The 12,840-nt window shown below is 36.2% G+C and overlaps 2 long non-coding RNA genes across 2 annotated transcripts; both read right to left on the reverse strand.

Moving 5' to 3' along the window:
* Positions 1 to 965: 965 nt before the first annotated feature.
* On the reverse strand, positions 966 to 1,981 carry LOC121910031. Its single transcript, XR_006099575.1, has 3 exons — positions 1,898 to 1,981; positions 1,643 to 1,738; positions 966 to 1,094 (listed from the first exon to the last, which is right to left on the reverse strand). It is a non-coding gene; the product is annotated as an uncharacterized LOC121910031 (long non-coding RNA).
* A 9,843-nt stretch (positions 1,982 to 11,824) lies between these two features.
* On the reverse strand, positions 11,825 to 12,840 carry LOC121910032. The gene is made up of 3 exons (XR_006099576.1): positions 12,757 to 12,840; positions 12,502 to 12,597; positions 11,825 to 11,953 (listed from the first exon to the last, which is right to left on the reverse strand). It is a non-coding gene; the product is annotated as an uncharacterized LOC121910032 (long non-coding RNA).

The raw sequence follows: 12,840 nt of genomic DNA on the forward strand, positions 1-12,840 counted from the left end.
AACACATCTTGTGTTAAGAAACTGACAAGTTGTTGCATCACATTTAGTTTTAAACTATCCCTTCATTTGACTCTCTCACTTCTCCAGACAGAAACAGAAACAGAAAAACTATATATAATAATGTATAATAAGGCGTTCATCCTAAAATAATGTATAACAAAAATGATATAATACTGTAATTAGTAATGAAAAGACTACATGTTAACTCCATCTACAAATTCACCCCACAAAGTAACTTTAATTTAAGAGTAAGCAGGACAACACAACTCGTTCATATGTCTTGTTGCATCCTTTAACTGACACAAATGGTTTCAACACCCTGTAATAAATAAAGCTAATAAACTAGTCTTAAAAAATCTATTGCAAATGATAAAACAATTTTGCAAGAATGAAATGTCATGCCTAAGAAAAAGCAGAAGTGTTCATGTAATGGAAACAAATTCAGAGACCAGTCATTACATGCAAACTTATCTTTGGTCTTCTAGAGAGCTGAGGGAAGAGGTGTGACCAAATATGAGATTAAGTCCCAACACACACCACACAGCACAAAACCTTTGATAAACCAATGTAAGAGCACACTGTGCACTGCGAGTTTTCTGTGTTTTAACAATCAATTAAATGTAAATATGCTTATGAATTAAAAAAGAGTTAAAACAAGGATGTATTACATCATGTAAAGATAAAAAAAGAGGATAAAAATCAAGGAATACTTGAAAATATATATATATTTTTGAAGAAAATATTAAATATTATACAAAAGATTAGCCACAGTGTGATTCAAATGATGCACCTGAATGTTTGAGCTCCTTTGGCAGGTTTTCATACTGATGCCAGTCATAACCCAGGAGTACATTACAAGTGATGAATGATAATATATGTCTTTGTAAAACCGCTGAACACTGTATATCACCTGCTTTCATGGACCTTAGCGTACACACATTCATCTTCTGTTGGTTTAACAGTTTTCCGAGGTCACCCTGAAAACTTGACTTGGCCGTACTCCGCCTCCATCTCTGCCGTCTGATGCATCTGCCTCCGTTGCTGCTGCACGATCTTCACATTAGCATAGGTCGGTTCTTGCTCATCTTCCTCTTCTGTAGAGTGGAAGCAGGAACACATAAAACGCTGCATAACTACACATACTCAGTGATAACAGTGTATTGTTAAGGAAATTCTTTGACATTTTGGGCAGTAGACTTGAAAAGACTAATAGCACTCTCCTGTTTGTACATTAAATATGAAGCGATAGCCAGGAGACAGTAGTTCAGCTTAGCACAAAGACTGGAAACGGCTAGTCAGACTCTGTCAAAAAGGTTAAAAAATCATCCCACCTCTAAAGTTCACTAATTAACAAGATATAACATGAATAACTGAACTTTAGAGGTGCTGGTAGGTGGATTTTTATACCTTCGTATGGAGCCAGGCTAGCTGTTTCCCCCTGTTTCTAGTCTTTGTGCTAAGCTAAGCTAACTGGCTGTTAGCTTTACATTTAAAAAACATATAAGAGTGGTATCGATCTTCTCCTCTAACTCTGAGAAAGAAAGCAAATCAGTGTCCCAAAATGTCAAACTATTCCTTTAATCTATAAGTAGACAAGAAACAATCATCTTTGAGTGCAGTGATGAAAAAAGAAACTTTGTACCTTTAGGTTTGTTGTTTTGCTTTTTCCTGTGACTACAGACGACTGCCACCCCGACTACTGACAGAATTACCAGCGCTGAGAGAACACCAGCCATTACTGGAAAATGACATGTTGTAGTAATAAAAGACACAAGAGAAACACAGATCTTTCAGTAACCATGTTCTTAATGAAAGGTGTTATTATGCACATATACATGAGACAAAAGGAGAAAATGACATGAATGAATCCACTGCAGCAGAGTTAGTTTTCACTTACTAATGTGACTGTACCATGGGTCATCACTGCTGGAGTTGGTCACAGTTTGATTTGAGGGTTTAATTGACACTGTGATGCCAGTCTTCTTACCTGTAATGTTTGTGATCATGGGAGGGGTTGTTGTTGGATCAATACACAGAGTGTTATTGGCTGAAAACACCCACTGTGATATGTTTGTCCCGTCGAGTAAGGTGAAGTTGATGAATATGAAGTCTACGGACAAACAAACAGATCAACTGTGACTAATGTACAGTGTAATAATTAATTATCAAGTTGATTTCTAGTTATGTTCTGTCTCACCACACGTAGGTATCTTCATTTCTTTCGAGACATTACTGACGTGATTCCCGACCGAGCAGACCAGTAGTCCTGAGACGTCTTGTTTCAGAGTGATGTTGTTGGTCTCTTTATTTCCAGAGAGGAGCTGAGCGTCTGTCAGTGTGTGTCCATCCAGAGTCCAGCTGTACTGAGGACTGTCCCCTCCCTCAGAGGAGCAGGACACCCTCATCTCTCTCTGGGACAAACACTCAGATTCCAGCAGGACAGAGGACACAGGAACTGAGAGAAACACACCCACATGACTTTTTAATGTGGCTTTAAACATACTCAGTGTTTACAATGTGAATTCATATACAGAAGTACAGACTAAAATGTTTCAGGAAATGCAACACTATACTGTACTTGTGTGGCAGACTTTGAGTGTTTCATGTGAAATGATTGTTTGGAAGGTAAAATATAGAAAGAGTATTTGTTCAGTAGTATGTGTATTTATGTAAGTGTATTTACCTAGTGTAATTTTCCAAAATCATTTGTTGGTTTATTGTGATTAATACAAATTGAATTATAAGATTAATGATAGCGAATCTAGTTATTTACCTTGAAAAGACAACTGAAGAGTCCGTTGTTCTAATTGCTGTCCATTTGAATCAAAGGTTTTAAGGGTATATTCAGCGCCATCAGTCCTGCTCAGGTTATTTATCCTAAATGTTCCATTACTGGGAGAAAAGATGGATCTGTCCTTCATCTCATTAGACACAATCTTATCCTTTCTCCCATGAAGTATTGTTGTGGTTTTGTCTTTGTTCCATTGGTATCTAAATATTTCTGAGGTGCTGTTCATCAGCTGGAGCACCACAGTTCCTCCCAGAGCTCCATAACACTGAGCTCCATCCTGTCTGCCATCACAGTGGGTTTCAACACCTGCAAAAATAGAAAAATACATTTAAAAAAAAGTTATTATCACAATGTGGTCATTCCATTTCTACTAAATTAATGACTAGGACAATGTACTATACCAGTGCAAATATTCATGTTTTAAAACAGAAACGTTAAAGGGTACATATTATGTTTTTTGTGATTTTCTGTTATTTTCATACTGTTATGATGTTGGATATCTGTGTTAAACATGGTCCCAGTTCTAAAACTTGAGGTTAATGTACGAAAAATAATCCCTGTTAATATTCAGGTCTTCAGCCTGCTCTGAACGCTTCATTTGTTGCATTTTTTTATGGTCGTGTCAAGATGGCGACCCTAGAAGGCTTTCAGGTTGTAACAACATCAAACCATTTACTGGCAGTCAACCGCAGCTCTAAACTATCACTAAACTATGTGTTGTGCATCATACTCACTAATGAACAGGGTATGCACGTGAAACTAATCCCTGAAATCCTAGTTGTCAGTTGATTCTTCTTTGTTAAAAGTTTTTATTTGGTCAAAGCTGTTTTCTAGCCTGGAACAGTATTTAAGCTGCATCAGTTAGGATGATGTCAAACTGTACTTATTGACTAAAAGTGATCTTGTGGCTGCATAAAATCATCAATAATGATTTCTAATTGAACACAAAACATCTTATTTGCACAACATCAAATCCAATACTAATATGTCAGATAGTGAAACAGCTCACCATGAGGGACTCCGAATAGTATCAGCAACAGTCCAACCACAGCTTCCATGTCTCCTCACTGTTCAGCCTCTGTTGACCCAGTCAGCAGCTTTCAGACAAACTTCTTTACTTTATTCAATAGAAAACATGAACATCATACACTGAACAGCCTGAAATGTCTTCTGTTAGAGATCAACCTCAGATTAGAAGGTATAAAAACTGTATTGAATTCAGCTACAGGTTTTATAGGTGGAGAGGGGGAAAGGAAGTGAATTTAACATGGTCACTACTTACAGGAAAGAAAACAAGACACCATCATCTTCTCAAGAAATTTATGTTGTCATGACTTCCTCATCTCCTTCTTTCTTGTACTACTCAACAGTCACAGACATATAATGAAGCCTATGACAAACAAAACTCTGATACTATACTTTACACTAACATTACATTTCATTTGGCAGACGATGAAGTACAATCCAAGCCACAGGTGACATGTCATGATGTCATGCAGTACCAACCTAGCAGCTGTTGTCTGCTGTATTTCAGTTCCCTTCCATGATGCTCAAAAGACATCAGGACAACTGAAAACATAAGATAAACTGCAAAACAAGTGATTGATCAGTCTTTTGATACACAGAAAAACATTTACTGATTCAATAAATGAGGCCGTATTCTACCATCAAACTGGGATTTTAGAATGACAGCTGGTAGTTCAACATGTAAACTGTCTATTTGTGCTCATGGGGAAAAGATTAAAGGCCAGTTTAGCACAACTATGTCTCTGGATCATCATGTTTCCATCAGTCATCTATGATCTAGGAGACTCCAGTTGGAGACCCGGTTTGTGGACTTCCTTCGGAAGATAGTTTATTCATCAACACTTATTGTAACACTTTCATTTTCTAAAATTAAAAGCATAATAAAAAACAAAAACATGATTTTTAAGGCTCTTTCCACTTTTATTCAAATATAAATACAAATAATTTTGCTGCCTCAAAAAAATATAGATACAAATACAAATACTGGGTTTTCTGCACATTCCTAGTAGATATATATTTACTGTATTTCTATTAGTTCTTGTTGGGAATATAAGTTTAAAGTGCAGTGAACATTTCCAAAGGAGAGCTGGGTTGGAGCTGAGAGCTCCAATCCCTTAAAAAATGATATTGAGTTGTTTTAAGTGATGAAAGCACTCTTTCAAGTTCTGAACAGCAGTGGTCAGTTTCCACAGATTTGCAATTACAGCTTACAGTATGTAATCGCTGCTATGAATGTGTTCTGTGTTCTAACATTTATCCCACATTCACCTGCACAATAGTAATTAACTAAAACATCAATTTAATTCAAATCAACTTCTGGTTAATACAGGACAACAAGCAATTTAAGTCAGCAACCTAATTCATATAAATATTCAGAATGTGGATTTGTTTCTCCTCCAGATTTGAAAGTTGGAGCTTAAATAACTCAAACTCTGAATTATTCAAATAATGAAATAGTTAAAAGTTGTTCAGTGTTACTATGGTTGAGTAATATGGATATCTATCTTTTAGTTTTGTAAGGTACTTTGTTAACTGGAATCCACAAACACACACATAGGAAGTGCATCAAGCAAAATATAGGAAATATAACTTGATGGTGTTAACTGATAAACACATCTTGTGTTAAAAAACTGACAAGTTGTTGCATCACATTTAGTTTTAAACTATCCCTTCATTTGACTCTCTCATTTCTCCAGACAGAAACAGAAACAGAAAAACTATATATAATAATGTATAATAAGGCGTTCATCCTAAAATAATGTATAACAAAAATGATATAATACTGTAATTAGTAATGAAAAGACTACATGTTAACTCCATCTACAAATTCACCCCACAAAGTAACTTTAATTTAAGAGTAAGCAGGACAACACAACTCGTTCATATGTCTTGTTGCATCCTTTAACTGACACAAATGGTTTCAACACCCTGTAATAAATAAAGCTAATAAACTAGTCTTAAAAAATCTATTGCAAATGATAAAACAATTTTGCAAGAATGAAATGTCATGCCTAAGAAAAAGCAGAAGTGTTCATGTAATGGAAACAAATTCAGAGACCAGTCATTACATGCAAACTTATCTTTGGTCTTCTAGAGAGCTGAGGGAAGAGGTGTGACCAAATATGAGATTAAGTCCCAACACACACCACACAGCACAAAACCTTTGATAAACCAATGTAAGAGCACACTGTGCACTGCGAGTTTTCTGTGTTTTAACAATGAATTAAGTGTAAATATGCTTATGAATTAAAAAAGAGTTAAAACAAGGATGTATTACATCATGTAAATATTAAAAAAAGAGGATAAAAATCAAGGAATACTTGAAAAAAAATATATATATATGTTTTTTAAAGAAAATATTAAATATTATACAAAAGATTAGCCACAGTGTGATTCAAATGATGCACTTGAATGTTTGAGCTCCTTTGGCAGGTTTTCATACTGATGCCAGTCATAGCCCAGGAGTACATTACAAGTGATGAATGATAATATATGTCTTTGTAAAACCGCTGAACACTGTGTATCACCTGCTTTCATGGACCTTAGCGTACACACATTCATCTTCTGTTGGTTTAACAGTTTTCCGAGGTCACCCTGAAAACTTGACTTGGTCGTACTCCACCTCCATCTCTGCCGTCTGATGCATCTGCCTCCGTTGCTGCTGCACGATCTTCACATTAGCATAGGTCAGTTCTTGCTCATCTTCCTCTTCTGTAGAGTGGAAGCAGGAACACATAAAACGCTGCATAACTACACATACTCAGTGATAACAGTGTACTGTTAAGGAAATTCTTTGACATTTTGGGCAGTAGACTTGAAAAGATTAATAGCACTCTCCTGTTTGTACATTAAATATGAAGCGATAGCCAGGAGACAGTAGCTCAGCTTAGCACAAAGACTGGAAACGGCTAGTCAGACTCTGTCAAAAAGGTTAAAAAATCATCCCACCTCTAAAGTTCACTAATTAACAAGATATAACATGAATAACTGAACTTTAGAGCTGCTGGTAGGCAGATTTTTATACCTTCGTATGGAGCCAGGCTAGCTGTTTCCTCCTGTTTCTAGTCTTTGTGCTAAGCTAAGCTAACTGGCTGTTAGCTTTACATTTAAAAAACATATAAGAGTGGTATCGATCTTCTCCTCTAACTCTGAGAAAGAAAGCAAATCAGTGTCCCAAAATGTCAAACTATTCCTTTAATCTATAAGTAGACAAGAAACAATCATCTTTGAGTGCAGTGATGAAAAAAGAAACTTTGTACCTTTAGGTTTGTTGTTTTGCTTTTTCCTGTGACTACAGACGACTGCCACCCCGACTACTGACAGAATTACCAGCGCTGAGAGAACACCAGCCATTACTGGAAAATGACATGTTGTAGTAATAAAAGACACAAGAGAAACACAGATCTTTCAGTAACCATGTTCTTAATGAAAGGTGTTATTATGCACATATACATGAGACAAAAGGAGAAAATGACATGAATGAATCCACTGCAGCAGAGTTAGTTTTCACTTACTAATGTGACTGTACCATGGGTCATCACTGCTGGAGTTGGTCACAGTTTGATTTGAGGGTTTAATTGACACTGTGATGCCAGTCTTCTTACCTGTAATGTCTGTGATCATGGGAGGGGTTGTTGTTGGATCAATACACAGAGTGTTATTGGCTGAAAACACCCACTGTGATATGTTTGTCCCGTCAGGTAAGGTGCAGTTGATGAATATGAAGCCTACGGACAAACAAACAGATCAACTGTGACTAATGTACAGTGTAATAATTAATTATCAAGTTGATTTCTAGTTATGTTCTGTCTCACCACACGTAGGTATCTTCATTTCTTTCGAGACATTACTGACGTGATTCCCGACCGAGCAGACCAGTAGTCCTGAGACGTCTTGTTTCAGAGTGATGTTGTTGGTCTCTTTATTTCCAGAGAGGAGCTGAGCGTCTGTCAGTGTGTGTCCATCCAGAGTCCAGCTGTACTGAGGACTGTCCCCTCCCTCAGAGGAGCAGGACACCCTCATCTCTCTCTGGGACAAACACTCAGATTCCAGCAGGACAGAGGACACAGGAACTGAGAGAAACACACCCACATGACTTTTTAATGTGGCTTTAAACATATTCAGTGTTTACAATGTAAATTCATATACAGAAGTACAGACTAAAATGTTTCAGGAAATGCAACGCTATACTGTACTTGTGTGGCAGACTTTGAGTGTTTCATGTGAAATGATTGTTTGGAAGGTAAAATATAGAAAGAGTATTTGTTCAGTAGTATGTGTATTTATGTAAGTGTATTTACCTAGTGTAATTTTCCAAAATCATTTGTTGGTTTATTGTGATTAATACAAATTGAATTATAAGATTAATGATAGCGAATCTAGTTATTTACCTTGAAAAGACAACTGAAGAGTCCGTTGTTCTAATTGCTGTCCATTTGAATCAAAGGTTTTAAGGGTATATTCAGCGCCATCAGTCCTGCTCAGGTTATTTATCCTAAATGTTCCATTACTGGGAGAAAAGATGGATCTGTCCTTCATCTCATTAGACACAATCTTATCCTTTCTCCCATGAAGTATTGTTGTGGTTTTGTCTTTGTTCCATTGGTATCTAAATATTTCTGAGGTGCTGTTCATCAGCTGGAGCACCACAGTTCCTCCCAGAGCTCCATAACACTGAGCTCCATCCTGTCTGCCATCACAGTGGGTTTCAACACCTGCAAAAATAGAAAAATACATTTAAAAAAAAGTTATTATCACAATGTGGTCATTCCATTTCTACTAAATTAATGACTAGGACAATGTGTTATGCCAGTGCAAATATTCATGTTTTAAAACAGAAACATTAAAGGGTACATATTATGTTTTTTGTGATTTTCTGTTATTTTCATGCTGTTATGATGTTGGATATCTGTGTTAAACATGGTCCCAGTTCTAAAACTTGAGGTTAATGTACGAAAAATAATCCCTGTTAATATTCAGGTCTTCAGCCTGCTCTGAATGCTTCATTTGTTGCGTTTTTTTCTGGTCGTGTCAAGATGGCGACCCTAGAAGGCTTTCAGGTTGTAACAACATCAAACCATTTACTGGCAGTCAACCGCAGCTCTAAACTATCACTAAACTATGTGTTGTGCATCATACTCACTAATGAACAGGGTATGCATGTGAAACTAATCCCTGAAATCCTAGTTATCAGTTGATTCTTCTTTGTTAAAAGTATTTATTTGGTCAAAGCTGTTTTCTAGCCTGGAACAGTATTTAAGCTGCATCAGTTAGGATGATGTCAAACTGTACTTATTGACTAAAAGTGATCTTGTGGCTGCATAAAATCATCAATAATGATTTCTAATTGAACACAAAACATCTTATTTGCACAACATCAAATCTAATACTAACATGTCAGATAGTGAAACAGCTCACCATGAGAGACTCCGAATAGTATCAGCAACAGTCCAACCACAGCTTCCATGTCTCCTCACTGTTCAGCCTCTGTTGACCCAGTCAGCAGCTTTCAGACAAACTTCTTTACTTTATTCAATAGAAAACATGAACATCCTACACTGAACAGCCTGAAATGTCTTCTGTTAGAGATCAACCTCAGATTAGAAGGTATAAAAACTGTATTGAATTCAGCTACATGTTTTATAGGTGGAGAGGGGGAAAGGAAGTGAATTTAATATGGTCACTACTTACAGGAAAGAAAACAAGACAGCATCATCTTCTCAAGAAATTTATGTTGTCATGACTTCCTCATCTCCTTCTTTCTTGTACTACTCAACAGTCACAGACATATAATGAATCCTATGACAAACAAAACTCTGATACTATACTTTACACTAACATTACATTTCATTTGGCAGACGATGAAGTACAATCCAAGCCACAGGTGACATGTCATGATGTCATGCAGTACCAACCTAGCAGCTGTTGTCTGCTGTATTTCAGTTCCCTTCCATGATGCTAAAAAGACATCAGGACAACTGAAAACATAAGATAAACTGCAAAACAAGTGATTGATCAGTCTTTTGATACACAGAAAAACATTTACTGATTCAATAAATGAGGCCGTATTCTACCATCAAACTGGGATTTTAGAATGACAGCTGGTAGTTCAACATGTAAACTGTCTATTTGTGCGCATGGGGAAAAGATTAAAGGCCAGTTTAGCACAACTATGTCTCTGGATCATCATGTTTGCATCAGTCATCTATGATCTAGGAGACTCCAGTTGGAGACCCGGTTTGTGCACTTCTTTCGGAAGGTAGTTTATTCATGAACACTTATTGTAACACTTTCATTTTCTAAAATTAAAAGCATAATAAAAAAACAAAAACATGATTTTTAAGGCTCTGTCCACTTTTATTCAAATACAAATACAAATAATTTTGCTGCCTCAAAAAAATATAGATACAAATACAAATACTGGGCTTTCTGCACATCCCTGGTAGATATATATCTACTGTATTTCTATTAGTTCTTGTTGGGAATATAAGTTTAAAGTGCAGTGAACATTTCCAAAGGAGAGCTGGGTTGGAGCTGAGAGCTCCAATCCCTTAAAAAATGATATTGAGTTGTTTTAAGTGATGAAAGCACTCTTTCAAGTTCTGAAGAGCAGTGGTCAGTTTCCACAGATTTGCAATTACAGCTTACAGTATGTAATCGCTGCTATGAATGTGTTCTGTGTTCTAACATTTATCCCACATTCACCTGCACAATAGTAATTAACTAAAACATCAATTTAATTCAAACTTCTGGTTAATACAGGACAACAAGCAATTTAAGTCAGCAACCTAATTCATATAAATATTCAGAATGTGGATTTGTTTCTCCTCCAGATTTGAAAGTTGGAGCTTAAATAACTCAAACTCTGAATTATTCAAATAATGAAATAGTTAAAAGTTGTTCAGTGTTACTATGGTTGAGTAATATGGATATCTATCTTTTAGTTTTGTAAGGTACTTTGTTAACTGGAATCCACAAACACACACATAGGAAGTGCATCAAGCAAAATATAGGAAATATAACTTTCTGGTGTTAACTGATAAACACATCTTGTGTTAAGAAACTGACAAGTTGTTGCATCACATTTAGTTTTAAACTATCCCTTCATTTGACTCTCTCACTTCTCCAGACAGAAACAGAAACAGAAAAACTATATATAATAATGTATAATAAGGCGTTCATCCTAAAATAATGTATAACAAAAATGATATAATACTGTAATTAGTAATGAAAAGACTACATGTTAACTCCATCTACAAATTCACCCCATGAAGTAACTTTAATTTAAGAGTAAGCAGGACAACACAACTCGTTCATATGTCTTGTTGCATCCTTTAACTGACACAAATGGTTTCAACACCCTGTAATAAATAAAGCTAATAAAGTAGTCTTAAAAAATCTATTGCAAATGATAAAACAATTTTGCAAGAATGAAATGTCATGCCTAAGAAAAAGCAGAAGTGTTCATGTAATGGAAACAAATTCAGAGACCAGTCATTACATGCAAACTTATCTTTGGTCTTCTAGAGAGCTGAGGGAAGAGGTGTGACCAAATATGAGATTAAGTCCCAACACACACCACACAGCACAAAACCTTTGATAAACCAATGTAAGAGCACACTGTGCACTGCGAGTTTTCTGTGTTTTAACAATCAATTAAATGTAAATATGCTTATGAATTAAAAAAGAGTTAAAACAAGGATGTATTACATCATGTAAAGATAAAAAAAGAGGATAAAAATCAAGGAATACTTGAAAATATATATATATTTTTGAAGAAAATATTAAATATTATACAAAAGATTAGCCACAGTGTGATTCAAATGATGCACCTGAATGTTTGAGCTCCTTTGGCAGGTTTTCATACTGATGCCAGTCATAACCCAGGAGTACATTACAAGTGATGAATGATAATATATGTCTTTGTAAAACCGCTGAACACTGTATATCACCTGCTTTCATGGACCTTAGCGTACACACATTCATCTTCTGTTGGTTTAACAGTTTTCCGAGGTCACCCTGAAAACTTGACTTGGCCGTACTCCGCCTCCATCTCTGCCGTCTGATGCATCTGCCTCCGTTGCTGCTGCACGATCTTCACATTAGCATAGGTCGGTTCTTGCTCATCTTCCTCTTCTGTAGAGTGGAAGCAGGAACACATAAAACGCTGCATAACTACACATACTCAGTGATAACAGTGTATTGTTAAGGAAATTCTTTGACATTTTGGGCAGTAGACTTGAAAAGACTAATAGCACTCTCCTGTTTGTACATTAAATATGAAGCGATAGCCAGGAGACAGTAGTTCAGCTTAGCACAAAGACTGGAAACGGCTAGTCAGACTCTGTCAAAAAGGTTAAAAAATCATCCCACCTCTAAAGTTCACTAATTAACAAGATATAACATGAATAACTGAACTTTAGAGGTGCTGGTAGGTGGATTTTTATACCTTCGTATGGAGCCAGGCTAGCTGTTTCCCCCTGTTTCTAGTCTTTGTGCTAAGCTAAGCTAACTGGCTGTTAGCTTTACATTTAAAAAACATATAAGAGTGGTATCGATCTTCTCCTCTAACTCTGAGAAAGAAAGCAAATCAGTGTCCCAAAATGTCAAACTATTCCTTTAATCTATAAGTAGACAAGAAACAATCATCTTTGAGTGCAGTGATGAAAAAAGAAACTTTGTACCTTTAGGTTTGTTGTTTTGCTTTTTCCTGTGACTACAGACGACTGCCACCCCGACTACTGACAGAATTACCAGCGCTGAGAGAACACCAGCCATTACTGGAAAATGACATGTTGTAGTAATAAAAGACACAAGAGAAACACAGATCTTTCAGTAACCATGTTCTTAATGAAAGGTGTTATTATGCACATATACATGAGACAAAAGGAGAAAATGACATGAATGAATCCACTGCAGCAGAGTTAGTTTTCACTTACTAATGTGACTGTACCATGGGTCATCACTGCTGGAGTTGGTCACAGTTTGATTTGAGGGTTTAATTGACACTGTGATGCCAGTCT

The sequence above is a fragment of the Thunnus maccoyii genome, chromosome 13, assembly GCF_910596095.1.
Source record: "Thunnus maccoyii chromosome 13, fThuMac1.1, whole genome shotgun sequence".
In the NCBI taxonomy this organism is placed as follows: Eukaryota; Metazoa; Chordata; class Actinopteri; order Scombriformes; family Scombridae; genus Thunnus; species Thunnus maccoyii.